The sequence below is a fragment of the Pan troglodytes genome, chromosome 17 (genome assembly GCF_028858775.2).
Source record: "Pan troglodytes isolate AG18354 chromosome 17, NHGRI_mPanTro3-v2.0_pri, whole genome shotgun sequence".
NCBI lineage: Eukaryota > Metazoa > Chordata > Mammalia > Primates > Hominidae > Pan > Pan troglodytes.
In genome coordinates, this window is record NC_072415.2 from 12,462,603 (window position 1) to 12,480,638 (window position 18,036).

The window sequence follows — 18,036 nt, forward strand, 5'->3', positions numbered from 1 at the left end:
CATTCGGTGCTGTAGCGAGGCCATGCCGACCTCACCAGATGTGGTGAGCCCAACCTATCTCACTCGGAGGGGGCCAAAATCGGATCTCAACGGGACTCCGGAGAACCCAGCAGGCTTCCTGAAGCTCCCACTCCCTCGGTGGAAGTCCCCTCAAGCAGTTCCTGAGAACAGGACCTCTGGGGATTGTGCCTGGGATTGGATGAGACAACTGCGGCCACCTCTGCCACGCCGCCCCAAACAGGAACCAGGATCCAGCCACCGCCGCGGCGGAAGCAGGAGCATCGCGGCCGCCGCGTGGCCATGGCGAAATTTAAAGGGGACGCAGCCTATCTGTCAGGAGTAGATCGCGAGTCGGCTCAGCCAATGCGCATGCGCGAGGCACGAGCGGTTTCTCCCGTCACAGTGGTTCCCACGGTTGTCTTAGAAACCAGTCCCCGAGGCTTGGCAGAGCAGGAGCCCTCCGTGGCAGTGCTTGGGTGTCGAGGCTCTGAGGCTCCGGCCTCAGCTCTCCACGGGGTCGAAGGGAACGTCTGCGGATGCCTAGAGTCGCAAAGGGCCGACCATGATGACGGAACCCCAGGCAGAGACGGGGGAAGCAGCACGGGTTACCAGCCTCAGGCATGCACGGACGGTGTTGGTTGGGGTGAGTCTCCCCAAAACTCGTGCCGCCGTCCGTGATCTCCAGGACGGGTCGGCCTGCGTGCCCCTGGGCTGCTCTCTCACCCGAGGGTGGTTCTCCTCCAGAGCAGAACCCCGCAGCCTCAGGGGTTGCCTGGGGGTGTGTATTTCAATGCCTCTGCTGTATGACTCTGTGTGTGTGTGTGTGTGTGTGTGTGTGTGTTTCTGTGTGTGTGTCTCCCATTCTCTCTTCTCTCTCTGTCTCTCAGTCTCTGTGTGTTTCTTTCCCACTGTCTGTGGGTTTGTGCCAGCCGAAGTTGTGTCAGGGCTACCAGGTCGCTTGAGGATTGGGGGTGTTGCGAATATTGTAGAAACCTCTTTTCTCCTCTGGTAGGCATTTGAGAACGTGGCTTCGGTCCGGCACAGGCGCCCCCCCAAGCCCCCGGGTCCCAGGTGTTCCTTGATTTTCCACGGCATTGATGGAAAGGTCACCCTTTTCCCCCTTCCACCGGCACATGCCTGGAACCCAGTCTCTGTTTCACCTTCCCCCAGCATGTCTCTGGTGACACACATTAACACCAACTGCTGTGAGATTGGCCAGTGCCACGCGTGGTCACATGATCCCCCCTCGGATACGCGTCTCTTCCTCTTTGCAGGTGTCCTATACGCACGGTCGGCTTTCCGGATCCCCAGGGCTTTTACAAGCGGGGCAGGCCACTGCTCTTTCAAAGGAGGAGGGAGGCAGAGGGCTGATGGATGAGTGAATTGGCAGCTGACACTAGGCCTTTACACCTATGGGATCCTACGGTGCTGTAGCGAGGCCATGCAGACCTCACCAGATGTGGTGAGCCCATCCTATCTCACTCGGAGGGGGCCAAAATCGGATCTCAACGGGAGTCCGGAGAACCCAGCAGGCTTCCTGAAGCTCCCGCTCCCTCGGTGGAAGTCCCCTCAAGCAGGTCCTGAGGACAGGACCGCTGAGGTTTGTGCCTGGGATAGGACGAGACACCCGCGGCCCCCTCTGCCGCGCCGCCCCAAACAGGAACCAGGATCCAGCCGCCGCCGCGGCGGCAGCAGGAGCATCGCGGCCGCCGCGTGGCCATGGCGAAATTTAAAGGGGACGCAGCCTATCTGTCAGGAGTGGAGCGCGAGTCGGCTCTGCCAATGCGCATGCGCGAGGCGCCAGCGGTTTCTCCGGTCACAGTGGTTCCCACGGTTGTCTTAGGAACCAGTCCCCGAGGCTTGGCAGAGCAGGAGCCCTCCGTGGCAGTGCTTGGGTTTCCAGGCTCTGAGGCTCCGGCCTCACCGCTCCGCGGGGTCGAAGGGAATGTCTGCGGATGCCTGGAGTCGCAAAGGGCCGACCATGATGACGGAACCCCAGGCAGAGACGGGGGAAGCAGCACGGGATCCCAGCCTCAGGCAAGCAGTGACGGTGTTGATTGGGGTGAGTCTCCCCAAAACTCATGCCGCCGTCCGTGATCTCGAGGACGTGGAGGCCTGCGTGCCCCTGGGCTGCTCTCTCACCCGAGGGTGGTTCTCCTCCAGAGCAGAACCCCGCAGCCTCAGGGGTTGCCTGGGGGTGTGTATTTCAATGCCTCTGCTGTATGACTCTGTGTGTGTGTGTGTTTCTGTGTGTGTGTCTCCCATTCTCTCTTCTCTCTCTGTCTCTCAGTCTCTGTGTGTTTCTTTCCCACTCTGTGGGTTTGTGCCAGCCGAAGTTGCGTCAGGGCTACCAGGTCGCTTGAGGATTGGGGGTATTGCGAATTTTGTAGAAACCTCTTTGCTCCTCTGGTAGGCATATGAAAACGTGGCTTGCGTAAGGCAAAGGCGGCCCCCCCAGCCCCCGGGTCCCCGGTGTTCTTTGATTTTCCTTGGCATTGATAGAAAGGTCACCGGTTTCCCCCTTCCATTGGCACATGCCTGGAACCCAGCCTCTGTTTCACCGTCCCCCAGTATGTCTCCGGTGACACACATTAACACCAACTGCTGTGAGACTGGCCAGTGCCACGCGTGCTCACATGGTCTCCCCCTCGGATTCGCCTCTCTTCCTCTTTGCAGGTGTCCTATAAGCAGGGTCGGGTTTCCAGATCCCCAGGGCTTTTACAAACGAGGCAGGCCACCGCTCTTTCAAAGGAGGAGGGAGGCAGAGGGCTGATGGATGAGTGAATTGGCAGGTGACCCTAGACCTTTAGACCTATGGGATCATTCGGTGCTGTAGCGAGGCCATGCCGACCTCACCAGATGTGGTGAGCCCAACCTATCTCACTCGGAGGGGGCCAAAATCGGATCTCAACGGGACTCCGGAGAACCCAGCAGGCTTCCTGAAGCTCCCACTCCCTCGGTGGAAGTCCCCTCAAGCAGTTCCTGAGAACAGGACCTCTGGGGATTGTGCCTGGGATTGGATGAGACAACCGCGGCCACCTCTGCCACGCCGCCCCAAACAGGAACCAGGATCCAGCCACTGCCGCGGCGGAAGCAGGAGCATCGCGGCCGCCGCGTGGCCATGGCGAAATTTAAAGGGGACGCAGCCTATCTGTCAGGAGTAGATCGCGAGTCGGCTCAGCCAATGCGCATGCGCGAGGCACAAGCGGTTTCTCCCGTCACAGTGGTTCCCACGGTTGTCTTAGAAACCAGTCCCCGAGGCTTGGCAGAGCAGGAGCCCTCCGTGGCAGTGCTTGGGTGTCGAGGCTCTGAGGCTCCGGCCTCAGCTCTCCACGGGGTCGAAGGGAACGTCTGCGGATGCCTAGAGTCGCAAAGGGCCGACCATGATGACGGAACCCCAGGCAGAGACGGGGGAAGCAGCACGGGTTACCAGCCTCAGGCATGCACGGACGGTGTTGGTTGGGGTGAGTCTCCCCAAAACTCGTGCCGCCGTCCGTGATCTCCAGGACGGGTCGGCCTGCGTGCCCCTGGGCTGCTCTCTCACCCGAGGGTGGTTCTCCTCCAGAGCAGAACCCCGCAGCCTCAGGGGTTGCCTGGGGGTGTGTATTTCAATGCCTCTGCTGTATGACTCTGTGTGTGTGTGTGTGTGTGTGTGTGTGTGTTTCTGTGTGTGTGTCTCCCATTCTCTCTTCTCTCTCTGTCTCTCAGTCTCTGTGTGTTTCTTTCCCACTGTCTGTGGGTTTGTGCCAGCCGAAGTTGTGTCAGGGCTACCAGGTCGCTTGAGGATTGGGGGTGTTGCGAATATTGTAGAAACCTCTTTTCTCCTCTGGTAGGCATTTGAGAACGTGGCTTCGGTCCGGCACAGGCGCCCCCCCAAGCCCCCGGGTCCCAGGTGTTCCTTGATTTTCCACGGCATTGATGGAAAGGTCACCCTTTTCCCCCTTCCACCGGCACATGCCTGGAACCCAGTCTCTGTTTCACCTTCCCCCAGCATGTCTCTGGTGACACACATTAACACCAACTGCTGTGAGATTGGCCAGTGCCACGCGTGGTCACATGATCCCCCCTCGGATACGCGTCTCTTCCTCTTTGCAGGTGTCCTATACGCACGGTCGGCTTTCCGGATCCCCAGGGCTTTTACAAGCGGGGCAGGCCACTGCTCTTTCAAAGGAGGAGGGAGGCAGAGGGCTGATGGATGAGTGAATTGGCAGCTGACACTAGGCCTTTACACCTATGGGATCCTACGGTGCTGTAGCGAGGCCATGCAGACCTCACCAGATGTGGTGAGCCCATCCTATCTCACTCGGAGGGGGCCAAAATCGGATCTCAACGGGAGTCCGGAGAACCCAGCAGGCTTCCTGAAGCTCCCGCTCCCTCGGTGGAAGTCCCCTCAAGCAGGTCCTGAGGACAGGACCGCTGAGGTTTGTGCCTGGGATAGGACGAGACACCCGCGGCCCCCTCTGCCGCGCCGCCCCAAACAGGAACCAGGATCCAGCCGCCGCCGCGGCGGCAGCAGGAGCATCGCGGCCGCCGCGTGGCCATGGCGAAATTTAAAGGGGACGCAGCCTATCTGTCAGGAGTGGAGCGCGAGTCGGCTCTGCCAATGCGCATGCGCGAGGCGCCAGCGGTTTCTCCGGTCACAGTGGTTCCCACGGTTGTCTTAGGAACCAGTCCCCGAGGCTTGGCAGAGCAGGAGCCCTCCGTGGCAGTGCTTGGGTTTCCAGGCTCTGAGGCTCCGGCCTCACCGCTCCGCGGGGTCGAAGGGAATGTCTGCGGATGCCTGGAGTCGCAAAGGGCCGACCATGATGACGGAACCCCAGGCAGAGACGGGGGAAGCAGCACGGGATCCCAGCCTCAGGCAAGCAGTGACGGTGTTGATTGGGGTGAGTCTCCCCAAAACTCATGCCGCCGTCCGTGATCTCGAGGACGTGGAGGCCTGCGTGCCCCTGGGCTGCTCTCTCACCCGAGGGTGGTTCTCCTCCAGAGCAGAACCCCGCAGCCTCAGGGGTTGCCTGGGGGTGTGTATTTCAATGCCTCTGCTGTATGACTCTGTGTGTGTGTGTGTTTCTGTGTGTGTGTCTCCCATTCTCTCTTCTCTCTCTGTCTCTCAGTCTCTGTGTGTTTCTTTCCCACTCTGTGGGTTTGTGCCAGCCGAAGTTGCGTCAGGGCTACCAGGTCGCTTGAGGATTGGGGGTATTGCGAATTTTGTAGAAACCTCTTTGCTCCTCTGGTAGGCATATGAAAACGTGGCTTGCGTAAGGCAAAGGCGGCCCCCCCAGCCCCCGGGTCCCCGGTGTTCTTTGATTTTCCTTGGCATTGATAGAAAGGTCACCGGTTTCCCCCTTCCATTGGCACATGCCTGGAACCCAGCCTCTGTTTCACCGTCCCCCAGTATGTCTCCGGTGACACACATTAACACCAACTGCTGTGAGACTGGCCAGTGCCACGCGTGCTCACATGGTCTCCCCCTCGGATTCGCCTCTCTTCCTCTTTGCAGGTGTCCTATAAGCAGGGTCGGGTTTCCAGATCCCCAGGGCTTTTACAAACGAGGCAGGCCACCGCTCTTTCAAAGGAGGAGGGAGGCAGAGGGCTGATGGATGAGTGAATTGGCAGGTGACCCTAGACCTTTAGACCTATGGGATCATTCGGTGCTGTAGCGAGGCCATGCCGACCTCACCAGATGTGGTGAGCCCAACCTATCTCACTCGGAGGGGGCCAAAATCGGATCTCAACGGGACTCCGGAGAACCCAGCAGGCTTCCTGAAGCTCCCACTCCCTCGGTGGAAGTCCCCTCAAGCAGTTCCTGAGAACAGGACCTCTGGGGATTGTGCCTGGGATTGGATGAGACAACCGCGGCCACCTCTGCCACGCCGCCCCAAACAGGAACCAGGATCCAGCCACCGCCGCGGCGGAAGCAGGAGCATCGCGGCCGCCGCGTGGCCATGGCGAAATTTAAAGGGGACGCAGCCTATCTGTCAGGAGTAGATCGCGAGTCGGCTCAGCCAATGCGCATGCGCGAGGCACGAGCGGTTTCTCCCGTCACAGTGGTTCCCACGGTTGTCTTAGAAACCAGTCCCCGAGGCTTGGCAGAGCAGGAGCCCTCCGTGGCAGTGCTTGGGTGTCGAGGCTCTGAGGCTCCGGCCTCAGCTCTCCACGGGGTCGAAGGGAACGTCTGCGGATGCCTAGAGTCGCAAAGGGCCGACCATGATGACGGAACCCCAGGCAGAGACGGGGGAAGCAGCACGGGTTACCAGCCTCAGGCATGCACGGACGGTGTTGGTTGGGGTGAGTCTCCCCAAAACTCGTGCCGCCGTCCGTGATCTCCAGGACGGGTCGGCCTGCGTGCCCCTGGGCTGCTCTCTCACCCGAGGGTGGTTCTCCTCCAGAGCAGAACCCCGCAGTCTCAGGGGTTGCCTGGGGGTGTGTATTTCAATGCCTCTGCTGTATGACTCTGTGTGTGTGTGTGTGTGTGTGTGTGTTTCTGTGTGTGTGTCTCCCATTCTCTCTTCTCTCTCTGTCTCTCAGTCTCTGTGTGTTTCTTTCCCACTGTCTGTGGGTTTGTGCCAGCCGAAGTTGTGTCAGGGCTACCAGGTCGCTTGAGGATTGGGGGTGTTGCGAATATTGTAGAAACCTCTTTTCTCCTCTGGTAGGCATTTGAGAACGTGGCTTCGGTCCGGCACAGGCGCCCCCCCAAGCCCCCGGGTCCCAGGTGTTCCTTGATTTTCCACGGCATTGATGGAAAGGTCACCCTTTTCCCCCTTCCACCGGCACATGCCTGGAACCCAGTCTCTGTTTCACCTTCCCCCAGCATGTCTCTGGTGACACACATTAACACCAACTGCTGTGAGATTGGCCAGTGCCACGCGTGGTCACATGATCCCCCCTCGGATACGCGTCTCTTCCTCTTTGCAGGTGTCCTATACGCACGGTCGGCTTTCCGGCCCCAGGGCTTTTACAAGCGGGGCAGGCCACTGCTCTTTCAAAGGAGGAGGGAGGCAGAGGGCTGATGGATGAGTGAATTGGCAGCTGACACTAGGCCTTTACACCTATGGGATCCTACGGTGCTGTAGCGAGGCCATGCAGACCTCACCAGATGTGGTGAGCCCATCCTATCTCACTCGGAGGGGGCCAAAATCGGATCTCAACGGGAGTCCGGAGAACCCAGCAGGCTTCCTGAAGCTCCCGCTCCCTCGGTGGAAGTCCCCTCAAGCAGGTCCTGAGGACAGGACCGCTGAGGTTTGTGCCTGGGATAGGACGAGACACCCGCGGCCCCCTCTGCCGCGCCGCCCCAAACAGGAACCAGGATCCAGCCGCCGCCGCGGCGGCAGCAGGAGCATCGCGGCCGCCGCGTGGCCATGGCGAAATTTAAAGGGGACGCAGCCTATCTGTCAGGAGTGGAGCGCGAGTCGGCTCAGCCAATGCGCATGCGCGAGGCGCGAGCGGTTTCTCCGGTCACAGTGGTTCCCACGGTTGTCTTAGGAACCAGTCCCCGAGGCTTGGCAGAGCAGGAGCCCTCCGTGGCAGTGCTTGGGTTTCCAGGCTCTGAGGCTCCGGCCTCACCGCTCCGCGGGGTCGAAGGGAATGTCTGCGGATGCCTGGAGTCGCAAAGGGCCGACCATGATGACGGAACCCCAGGCAGAGACGGGGGAAGCAGCACGGGATCCCAGCCTCAGGCAAGCAGTGACGGTGTTGATTGGGGTGAGTCTCCCCAAAACTCATGCCGCCGTCCGTGATCTCGAGGACGTGGAGGCCTGCGTGCCCCTGGGCTGCTCTCTCACCCGAGGGTGGTTCTCCTCCAGAGCAGAACCCCGCAGCCTCAGGGGTTGCCTGGGGGTGTGTATTTCAATGCCTCTGCTGTATGACTCTGTGTGTGTGTGTGTTTCTGTGTGTGTGTCTCCCATTCTCTCTTCTCTCTCTGTCTCTCAGTCTCTGTGTGTTTCTTTCCCACTCTGTGGGTTTGTGCCAGCCGAAGTTGCGTCAGGGCTACCAGGTCGCTTGAGGATTGGGGGTATTGCGAATTTTGTAGAAACCTCTTTGCTCCTCTGGTAGGCATATGAAAACGTGGCTTGCGTAAGGCAAAGGCGGCCCCCCCAGCCCCCGGGTCCCCGGTGTTCTTTGATTTTCCTTGGCATTGATAGAAAGGTCACCGGTTTCCCCCTTCCATTGGCACATGCCTGGAACCCAGCCTCTGTTTCACCGTCCCCCAGTATGTCTCCGGTGACACACATTAACACCAACTGCTGTGAGACTGGCCAGTGCCACGCGTGCTCACATGGTCTCCCCCTCGGATTCGCCTCTCTTCCTCTTTGCAGGTGTCCTATAAGCAGGGTCGGGTTTCCAGATCCCCAGGGCTTTTACAAACGAGGCAGGCCACCGCTCTTTCAAAGGAGGAGGGAGGCAGAGGGCTGATGGATGAGTGAATTGGCAGGTGACCCTAGACCTTTAGACCTATGGGATCATTCGGTGCTGTAGCGAGGCCATGCCGACCTCACCAGATGTGGTGAGCCCAACCTATCTCACTCGGAGGGGGCCAAAATCGGATCTCAACGGGACTCCGGAGAACCCAGCAGGCTTCCTGAAGCTCCCACTCCCTCGGTGGAAGTCCCCTCAAGCAGTTCCTGAGAACAGGACCTCTGGGGATTGTGCCTGGGATTGGATGAGACAACCGCGGCCACCTCTGCCACGCCGCCCCAAACAGGAACCAGGATCCAGCCACCGCCGCGGCGGAAGCAGGAGCATCGCGGCCGCCGCGTGGCCATGGCGAAATTTAAAGGGGACGCAGCCTATCTGTCAGGAGTAGATCGCGAGTCGGCTCAGCCAATGCGCATGCGCGAGGCACGAGCGGTTTCTCCCATCACAGTGGTTCCCACGGTTGTCTTAGAAACCAGTCCCCGAGGCTTGGCAGAGCAGGAGCCCTCCGTGGCAGTGCTTGGGTGTCGAGGCTCTGAGGCTCCGGCCTCAGCTCTCCACGGGGTCGAAGGGAACGTCTGCGGATGCCTAGAGTCGCAAAGGGCCGACCATGATGACGGAACCCCAGGCAGAGACGGGGGAAGCAGCACGGGTTACCAGCCTCAGGCATGCACGGACGGTGTTGGTTGGGGTGAGTCTCCCCAAAACTCGTGCCGCCGTCCGTGATCTCCAGGACGGGTCGGCCTGCGTGCCCCTGGGCTGCTCTCTCACCCGAGGGTGGTTCTCCTCCAGAGCAGAACCCCGCAGTCTCAGGGGTTGCCTGGGGGTGTGTATTTCAATGCCTCTGCTGTATGACTCTGTGTGTGTGTGTGTGTGTGTGTGTGTGTTTCTGTGTGTGTGTCTCCCATTCTCTCTTCTCTCTCTGTCTCTCAGTCTCTGTGTGTTTCTTTCCCACTGTCTGTGGGTTTGTGCCAGCCGAAGTTGTGTCAGGGCTACCAGGTCGCTTGAGGATTGGGGGTGTTGCGAATATTGTAGAAACCTCTTTTCTCCTCTGGTAGGCATTTGAGAACGTGGCTTCGGTCCGGCACAGGCGCCCCCCCAAGCCCCCGGGTCCCAGGTGTTCCTTGATTTTCCACGGCATTGATGGAAAGGTCACCCTTTTCCCCCTTCCACCGGCACATGCCTGGAACCCAGTCTCTGTTTCACCTTCCCCCAGCATGTCTCTGGTGACACACATTAACACCAACTGCTGTGAGATTGGCCAGTGCCACGCGTGGTCACATGATCCCCCCTCGGATACGCGTCTCTTCCTCTTTGCAGGTGTCCTAAACGCACGGTCGGCTTTCCGGCCCCAGGGCTTTTACAAGCGGGGCAGGCCACTGCTCTTTCAAAGGAGGAGGGAGGCAGAGGGCTGATGGATGAGTGAATTGGCAGCTGACACTAGGCCTTTACACCTATGGGATCCTACGGTGCTGTAGCGAGGCCATGCAGACCTCACCAGATGTGGTGAGCCCATCCTATCTCACTCGGAGGGGGCCAAAATCGGATCTCAACGGGAGTCCGGAGAACCCAGCAGGCTTCCTGAAGCTCCCGCTCCCTCGGTGGAAGTCCCCTCAAGCAGGTCCTGAGGACAGGACCGCTGAGGTTTGTGCCTGGGATAGGACGAGACACCCGCGGCCCCCTCTGCCGCGCCGCCCCAAACAGGAACCAGGATCCAGCCGCCGCCGCGGCGGCAGCAGGAGCATCGCGGCCGCCGCGTGGCCATGGCGAAATTTAAAGGGGACGCAGCCTATCTGTCAGGAGTGGAGCGCGAGTCGGCTCAGCCAATGCGCATGCGCGAGGCGCGAGCGGTTTCTCCGGTCACAGTGGTTCCCACGGTTGTCTTAGGAACCAGTCCCCGAGGCTTGGCAGAGCAGGAGCCCTCCGTGGCAGTGCTTGGGTTTCCAGGCTCTGAGGCTCCGGCCTCACCGCTCCGCGGGGTCGAAGGGAATGTCTGCGGATGCCTGGAGTCGCAAAGGGCCGACCATGATGACGGAACCCCAGGCAGAGACGGGGGAAGCAGCACGGGATCCCAGCCTCAGGCAAGCAGTGACGGTGTTGATTGGGGTGAGTCTCCCCAAAACTCATGCCGCCGTCCGTGATCTCGAGGACGTGGAGGCCTGCGTGCCCCTGGGCTGCTCTCTCACCCGAGGGTGGTTCTCCTCCAGAGCAGAACCCCGCAGCCTCAGGGGTTGCCTGGGGGTGTGTATTTCAATGCCTCTGCTGTATGACTCTGTGTGTGTGTGTGTTTCTGTGTGTGTGTCTCCCATTCTCTCTTCTCTCTCTGTCTCTCAGTCTCTGTGTGTTTCTTTCCCACTCTGTGGGTTTGTGCCAGCCGAAGTTGCGTCAGGGCTACCAGGTCGCTTGAGGATTGGGGGTATTGCGAATTTTGTAGAAACCTCTTTGCTCCTCTGGTAGGCATATGAAAACGTGGCTTGCGTAAGGCAAAGGCGGCCCCCCCAGCCCCCGGGTCCCCGGTGTTCTTTGATTTTCCTTGGCATTGATAGAAAGGTCACCGGTTTCCCCCTTCCATTGGCACATGCCTGGAACCCAGCCTCTGTTTCACCGTCCCCCAGTATGTCTCCGGTGACACACATTAACACCAACTGCTGTGAGACTGGCCAGTGCCACGCGTGCTCACATGGTCTCCCCCTCGGATTCGCCTCTCTTCCTCTTTGCAGGTGTCCTATAAGCAGGGTCGGGTTTCCAGATCCCCAGGGCTTTTACAAACGAGGCAGGCCACCGCTCTTTCAAAGGAGGAGGGAGGCAGAGGGCTGATGGATGAGTGAATTGGCAGGTGACCCTAGACCTTTAGACCTATGGGATCATTCGGTGCTGTAGCGAGGCCATGCCGACCTCACCAGATGTGGTGAGCCCAACCTATCTCACTCGGAGGGGGCCAAAATCGGATCTCAACGGGACTCCGGAGAACCCAGCAGGCTTCCTGAAGCTCCCACTCCCTCGGTGGAAGTCCCCTCAAGCAGTTCCTGAGAACAGGACCTCTGGGGATTGTGCCTGGGATTGGATGAGACAACCGCGGCCACCTCTGCCACGCCGCCCCAAACAGGAACCAGGATCCAGCCACCGCCGCGGCGGAAGCAGGAGCATCGCGGCCGCCGCGTGGCCATGGCGAAATTTAAAGGGGACGCAGCCTATCTGTCAGGAGTAGATCGCGAGTCGGCTCAGCCAATGCGCATGCGCGAGGCACGAGCGGTTTCTCCCGTCACAGTGGTTCCCACGGTTGTCTTAGAAACCAGTCCCCGAGGCTTGGCAGAGCAGGAGCCCTCCGTGGCAGTGCTTGGGTGTCGAGGCTCTGAGGCTCCGGCCTCAGCTCTCCACGGGGTCGAAGGGAACGTCTGCGGATGCCTAGAGTCGCAAAGGGCCGACCATGATGACGGAACCCCAGGCAGAGACGGGGGAAGCAGCACGGGTTACCAGCCTCAGGCATGCACGGACGGTGTTGGTTGGGGTGAGTCTCCCCAAAACTCGTGCCGCCGTCCGTGATCTCCAGGACGGGTCGGCCTGCGTGCCCCTGGGCTGCTCTCTCACCCGAGGGTGGTTCTCCTCCAGAGCAGAACCCCGCAGCCTCAGGGGTTGCCTGGGGGTGTGTATTTCAATGCCTCTGCTGTATGACTCTGTGTGTGTGTGTGTGTGTGTGTGTGTGTTTCTGTGTGTGTGTCTCCCATTCTCTCTTCTCTCTCTGTCTCTCAGTCTCTGTGTGTTTCTTTCCCACTGTCTGTGGGTTTGTGCCAGCCGAAGTTGTGTCAGGGCTACCAGGTCGCTTGAGGATTGGGGGTGTTGCGAATATTGTAGAAACCTCTTTTCTCCTCTGGTAGGCATTTGAGAACGTGGCTTCGGTCCGGCACAGGCGCCCCCACAAGCCCCCGGGTCCCAGGTGTTCCTTGATTTTCCACGGCATTGATGGAAAGGTCACCCTTTTCCCCCTTCCACCGGCACATGCCTGGAACCCAGTCTCTGTTTCACCTTCCCCCAGCATGTCTCTGGTGACACACATTAACACCAACTGCTGTGAGATTGGCCAGTGCCACGCGTGGTCACATGATCCCCCCTCGGATACGCGTCTCTTCCTCTTTGCAGGTGTCCTATACGCACGGTCGGCTTTCCGGATCCCCAGGGCTTTTACAAGCGGGGCAGGCCACTGCTCTTTCAAAGGAGGAGGGAGGCAGAGGGCTGATGGATGAGTGAATTGGCAGCTGACACTAGGCCTTTACACCTATGGGATCCTACGGTGCTGTAGCGAGGCCATGCAGACCTCACCAGATGTGGTGAGCCCATCCTATCTCACTCGGAGGGGGCCAAAATCGGATCTCAACGGGAGTCCGGAGAACCCAGCAGGCTTCCTGAAGCTCCCGCTCCCTCGGTGGAAGTCCCCTCAAGCAGGTCCTGAGGACAGGACCGCTGAGGTTTGTGCCTGGGATAGGACGAGACACCCGCGGCCCCCTCTGCCGCGCCGCCCCAAACAGGAACCAGGATCCAGCCGCCGCCGCGGCGGCAGCAGGAGCATCGCGGCCGCCGCGTGGCCATGGCGAAATTTAAAGGGGACGCAGCCTATCTGTCAGGAGTGGAGCGCGAGTCAGTTCAGCCAATGCGCATGCGCGAGGCGCGAGCGGTTTCTCCGGTCACAGTGGTTCCCACGGTTGTCTTAGGAACCAGTCCCCGAGGCTTGGCAGAGCAGGAGCCCTCCGTGGCAGTGCTTGGGTTTCCAGGCTCTGAGGCTCCGGCCTCACCGCTCCGCGGGGTCGAAGGGAATGTCTGCGGATGCCTGGAGTCGCAAAGGGCCGACCATGATGACGGAACCCCAGGCAGAGACGGGGGAAGCAGCACGGGATCCCAGCCTCAGGCAAGCAGTGACGGTGTTGATTGGGGTGAGTCTCCCCAAAACTCATGCCGCCGTCCGTGATCTCGAGGACGTGGAGGCCTGCGTGCCCCTGGGCTGCTCTCTCACCCGAGGGTGGTTCTCCTCCAGAGCAGAACCCCGCAGCCTCAGGGGTTGCCTGGGGGTGTGTATTTCAATGCCTCTGCTGTATGACTCTGTGTGTGTGTGTGTTTCTGTGTGTGTGTCTCCCATTCTCTCTTCTCTCTCTGTCTCTCAGTCTCTGTGTGTTTCTTTCCCACTCTGTGGGTTTGTGCCAGCCGAAGTTGCGTCAGGGCTACCAGGTCGCTTGAGGATTGGGGGTATTGCGAATTTTGTAGAAACCTCTTTGCTCCTCTGGTAGGCATATGAAAACGAGGCTTGCGTAAGGCAAAGGCGGCCCCCCCCCGCCCCCGGGTCCCCGGTGTTCTTTGATTTTCCTTGGCATTGATAGAAAGGTCACCGGTTTCCCCCTTCCATTGGCACATGCCTGGAACCCAGCCTCTGTTTCACCGTCCCCCAGTATGTCTCCGGTGACACACATTAACACCAACTGCTGTGAGACTGGCCAGTGCCACGCGTGCTCACATGGTCTCCCCCTCGGATTCGCCTCTCTTCCTCTTTGCAGGTGTCCTATAAGCAGGGTCGGGTTTCCAGATCCCCAGGGCTTTTACAAACGAGGCAGGCCACCGCTCTTTCAAAGGAGGAGGGAGGCAGAGGGCTGATGGATGAGTGAATTGGCAGGTGACCCTAGACCTTTAGACCTATGGGATCATTCGGTGCTGTAGCGAGGCCATGCCGACCTCACCAGATGTGGTGAGCCCAACCTATCTCACTCGGAGGGGGGCAAAATCGGATCTCAACGGGACTCCGGAGAACCCAGCAGGCTTCCTGAAGCTCCCACTCCCTCGGTGGAAGTCCCCTCAAGCAGTTCCTGAGAACAGGACCTCTGGGGATTGTGCCTGGGATTGGATGAGACAACCGCGGCCACCTCTGCCACGCCGCCCCAAACAGGAACCAGGATCCAGCCACCGCCGCGGCGGAAGCAGGAGCATCGCGGCCGCCGCGTGGCCATGGCGAAATTTAAAGGGGACGCAGCCTATCTGTCAGGAGTAGATCGCGATTCGGCTCAGCCAATACGCATGCGCGAGGCACGAGCGGTTTCTCCCGTCACAGTGGTTCCCACGGTTGTCTTAGAAACCAGTCCCCGAGGCTTGGCAGAGCAGGAGCCCTCCGTGGCAGTGCTTGGGTGTCGAGGCTCTGAGGCTCCGGCCTCAGCTCTCCACGGGGTCGAAGGGAACGTCTGCGGATGCCTAGAGTCGCAAAGGGCCGACCATGGTGACGGAACCCCAGGCAGAGACGGGGGAAGCAGCACGGGTTACCAGCCTCAGGCATGCACGGACGGTGTTGGTTGGGGTGAGTCTCCCCAAAACTCGTGCCGCCGTCCGTGATCTCCAGGACGGGTCGGCCTGCGTGCCCCTGGGCTGCTCTCTCACCCGAGGGTGGTTCTCCTCCAGAGCAGAACCCCGCAGCCTCAGGGGTTGCCTGGGGGTGTGTATTTCAATGCCTCTGCTGTATGACTCTGTGTGTGTGTGTGTGTGTGTGTGTGTGTGTTTCTGTGTGTGTGTCTCCCATTCTCTCTTCTCTCTCTGTCTCTCAGTCTCTGTGTGTTTCTTTCCCACTGTCTGTGGGTTTGTGCCAGCTGAAGTTGTGTCAGGGCTACCAGGTCGCTTGAGGATTGGGGGTGTTGCGAATATTGTAGAAACCTCTGTTCTCCTCTGGTAGGCATTTGAGAACGTGGCTTCGGTCCGGCACAGGCGCCCCCCCAAGCCCCCGGGTCCCAGGTGTTCCTTGATTTTCCACGGCATTGATGGAAAGGTCACCCTTTTCCCCCTTCCACCGGCACATGCCTGGAACCCAGTCTCTGTTTCACCTTCCCCCAGCATGTCTCTGGTGACACACATTAACACCAACTGCTGTGAGATTGGCCAGTGACACGCGTGGTCACATGATCCCCCCTCGGATACGCGTCTCTTCCTCTTTGCAGGTGTCCTATACGCACGGTCGGCTTTCCGGATCCCCAGGGCTTTTACAAGCGGGGCAGGCCACTGCTCTTTCAAAGGAGGAGGGAGGCAGAGGGCTGATGGATGAGTGAATTGGCAGCTGACACTAGGCCTTTACACCTATGGGATCCTACGGTGCTGTAGCGAGGCCATGCAGACCTCACCAGATGTGGTGAGCCCATCCTATCTCACTCGGAGGGGGCCAAAATCGGATCTCAACGGGAGTCCGGAGAACCCAGCAGGCTTCCTGAAGCTCCCGCTCCCTCGGTGGAAGTCCCCTCAAGCAGGTCCTGAGGACAGGACCGCTGAGGTTTGTGCCTGGGATAGGACGAGACACCCGCGGCCCCCTCTGCCGCGCCGCCCCAAACAGGAACCAGGATCCAGCCGCCGCCGCGGCGGCAGCAGGAGCATCGCGGCCGCCGCGTGGCCATGGCGAAATTTAAAGGGGACGCAGCCTATCTGTCAGGAGTGGAGCGCGAGTCGGCTCAGCCAATGCGCATGCGCGAGGCGCGAGCGGTTTCTCCGGTCACAGTGGTTCCCACGGTTGTCTTAGGAACCAGTCCCCGAGGCTTGGCAGAGCAGGAGCCCTCCGTGGCAGTGCTTGGGTTTCCAGGCTCTGAGGCTCCGGCCTCACCGCTCCGCGGGGTCGAAGGGAATGTCTGCGGATGCCTGGAGTCGCAAAGGGCCGACCATGATGACGGAACCCCAGGCAGAGACGGGGGAAGCAGCACGGGATCCCAGCCTCAGGCAAGCAGTGACGGTGTTGATTGGGGTGAGTCTCCCCAAAACTCATGCCGCCGTCCGTGATCTCGAGGACGTGGAGGCCTGCGTGCCCCTGGGCTGCTCTCTCACCCGAGGGTGGTTCTCCTCCAGAGCAGAACCCCGCAGCCTCAGGGGTTGCCTGGGGGTGTGTATTTCAATGCCTCTGCTGTATGACTCTGTGTGTGTGTGTGTTTCTGTGTGTGTGTCTCCCATTCTCTCTTCTCTCTCTGTCTCTCAGTCTCTGTGTGTTTCTTTCCCACTCTGTGGGTTTGTGCCAGCCGAAGTTGCGTCAGGGCTACCAGGTCGCTTGAGGATTGGGGGTATTGCGAATTTTGTAGAAACCTCTTTGCTCCTCTGGTAGGCATATGAAAACGAGGCTTGCGTAAGGCAAAGGCGGCCCCCCCCCGCCCCCGGGTCCCCGGTGTTCTTTGATTTTCCTTGGCATTGATAGAAAGGTCACCGGTTTCCCCCTTCCATTGGCACATGCCTGGAACCCAGCCTCTGTTTCACCGTCCCCCAGTATGTCTCCGGTGACACACATTAACACCAACTGCTGTGAGACTGGCCAGTGCCACGCGTGCTCACATGGTCTCCCCCTCGGATTCGCCTCTCTTCCTCTTTGCAGGTGTCCTATAAGCAGGGTCGGGTTTCCAGATCCCCAGGGCTTTTACAAACGAGGCAGGCCACCGCTCTTTCAAAGGAGGAGGGAGGCAGAGGGCTGATGGATGAGTGAATTGGCAGGTGACCCTAGACCTTTAGACCTATGGGATCATTCGGTGCTGTAGCGAGGCCATGCCGACCTCACCAGATGTGGTGAGCCCAACCTATCTCACTCGGAGGGGGCCAAAATCGGATCTCAACGGGACTCCGGAGAACCCAGCAGGCTTCCTGAAGCTCCCACTCCCTCGGTGGAAGTCCCCTCAAGCAGTTCCTGAGAACAGGACCTCTGGGGATTGTGCCTGGGATTGGATGAGACAACCGCGGCCACCTCTGCCACGCCGCCCCAAACAGGAACCAGGATCCAGCCACCGCCGCGGCGGAAGCAGGAGCATCGCGGCCGCCGCGTGGCCATGGCGAAATTTAAAGGGGACGCAGCCTATCTGTCAGGAGTAGATCGCGAGTCGGCTCAGCCAATGCGCATGCGCGAGGCACGAGCGGTTTCTCCCGTCACAGTGGTTCCCACGGTTGTCTTAGAAACCAGTCCCCGAGGCTTGGCAGAGCAGGAGCCCTCCGTGGCAGTGCTTGGGTGTCGAGGCTCTGAGGCTCCGGCCTCAGCTCTCCACGGGGTCGAAGGGAACGTCTGCGGATGCCTAGAGTCGCAAAGGGCCGACCATGATGACGGAACCCCAGGCAGAGACGGGGGAAGCAGCACGGGTTACCAGCCTCAGGCATGCACGGACGGTGTTGGTTGGGGTGAGTCTCCCCAAAACTCGTGCCGCCGTCCGTGATCTCCAGGACGGGTCGGCCTGCGTGCCCCTGGGCTGCTCTCTCACCCGAGGGTGGTTCTCCTCCAGAGCAGAACCCCGCAGCCTCAGGGGTTGCCTGGGGGTGTGTATTTCAATGCCTCTGCTGTATGACTCTGTGTGTGTGTGTGTGTGTGTGTGTGTGTTTCTGTGTGTGTGTCTCCCATTCTCTCTTCTCTCTCTGTCTCTCAGTTTCTGTGTGTTTCTTTCCCACTGTCTGTGGGTTTGTGCCAGCCGAAGTTGTGTCAGGGCTACCAGGTCGCTTGAGGATTGGGGGTGTTGCGAATATTGTAGAAACCTCTTTTCTCCTCTGGTAGGCATTTGAGAACGTGGCTTCGGTCCGGCACAGGCGCCCCCCCAAGCCCCCGGGTCCCAGGTGTTCCTTGATTTTCCACGGCATTGATGGAAAGGTCACCCTTTTCCCCCT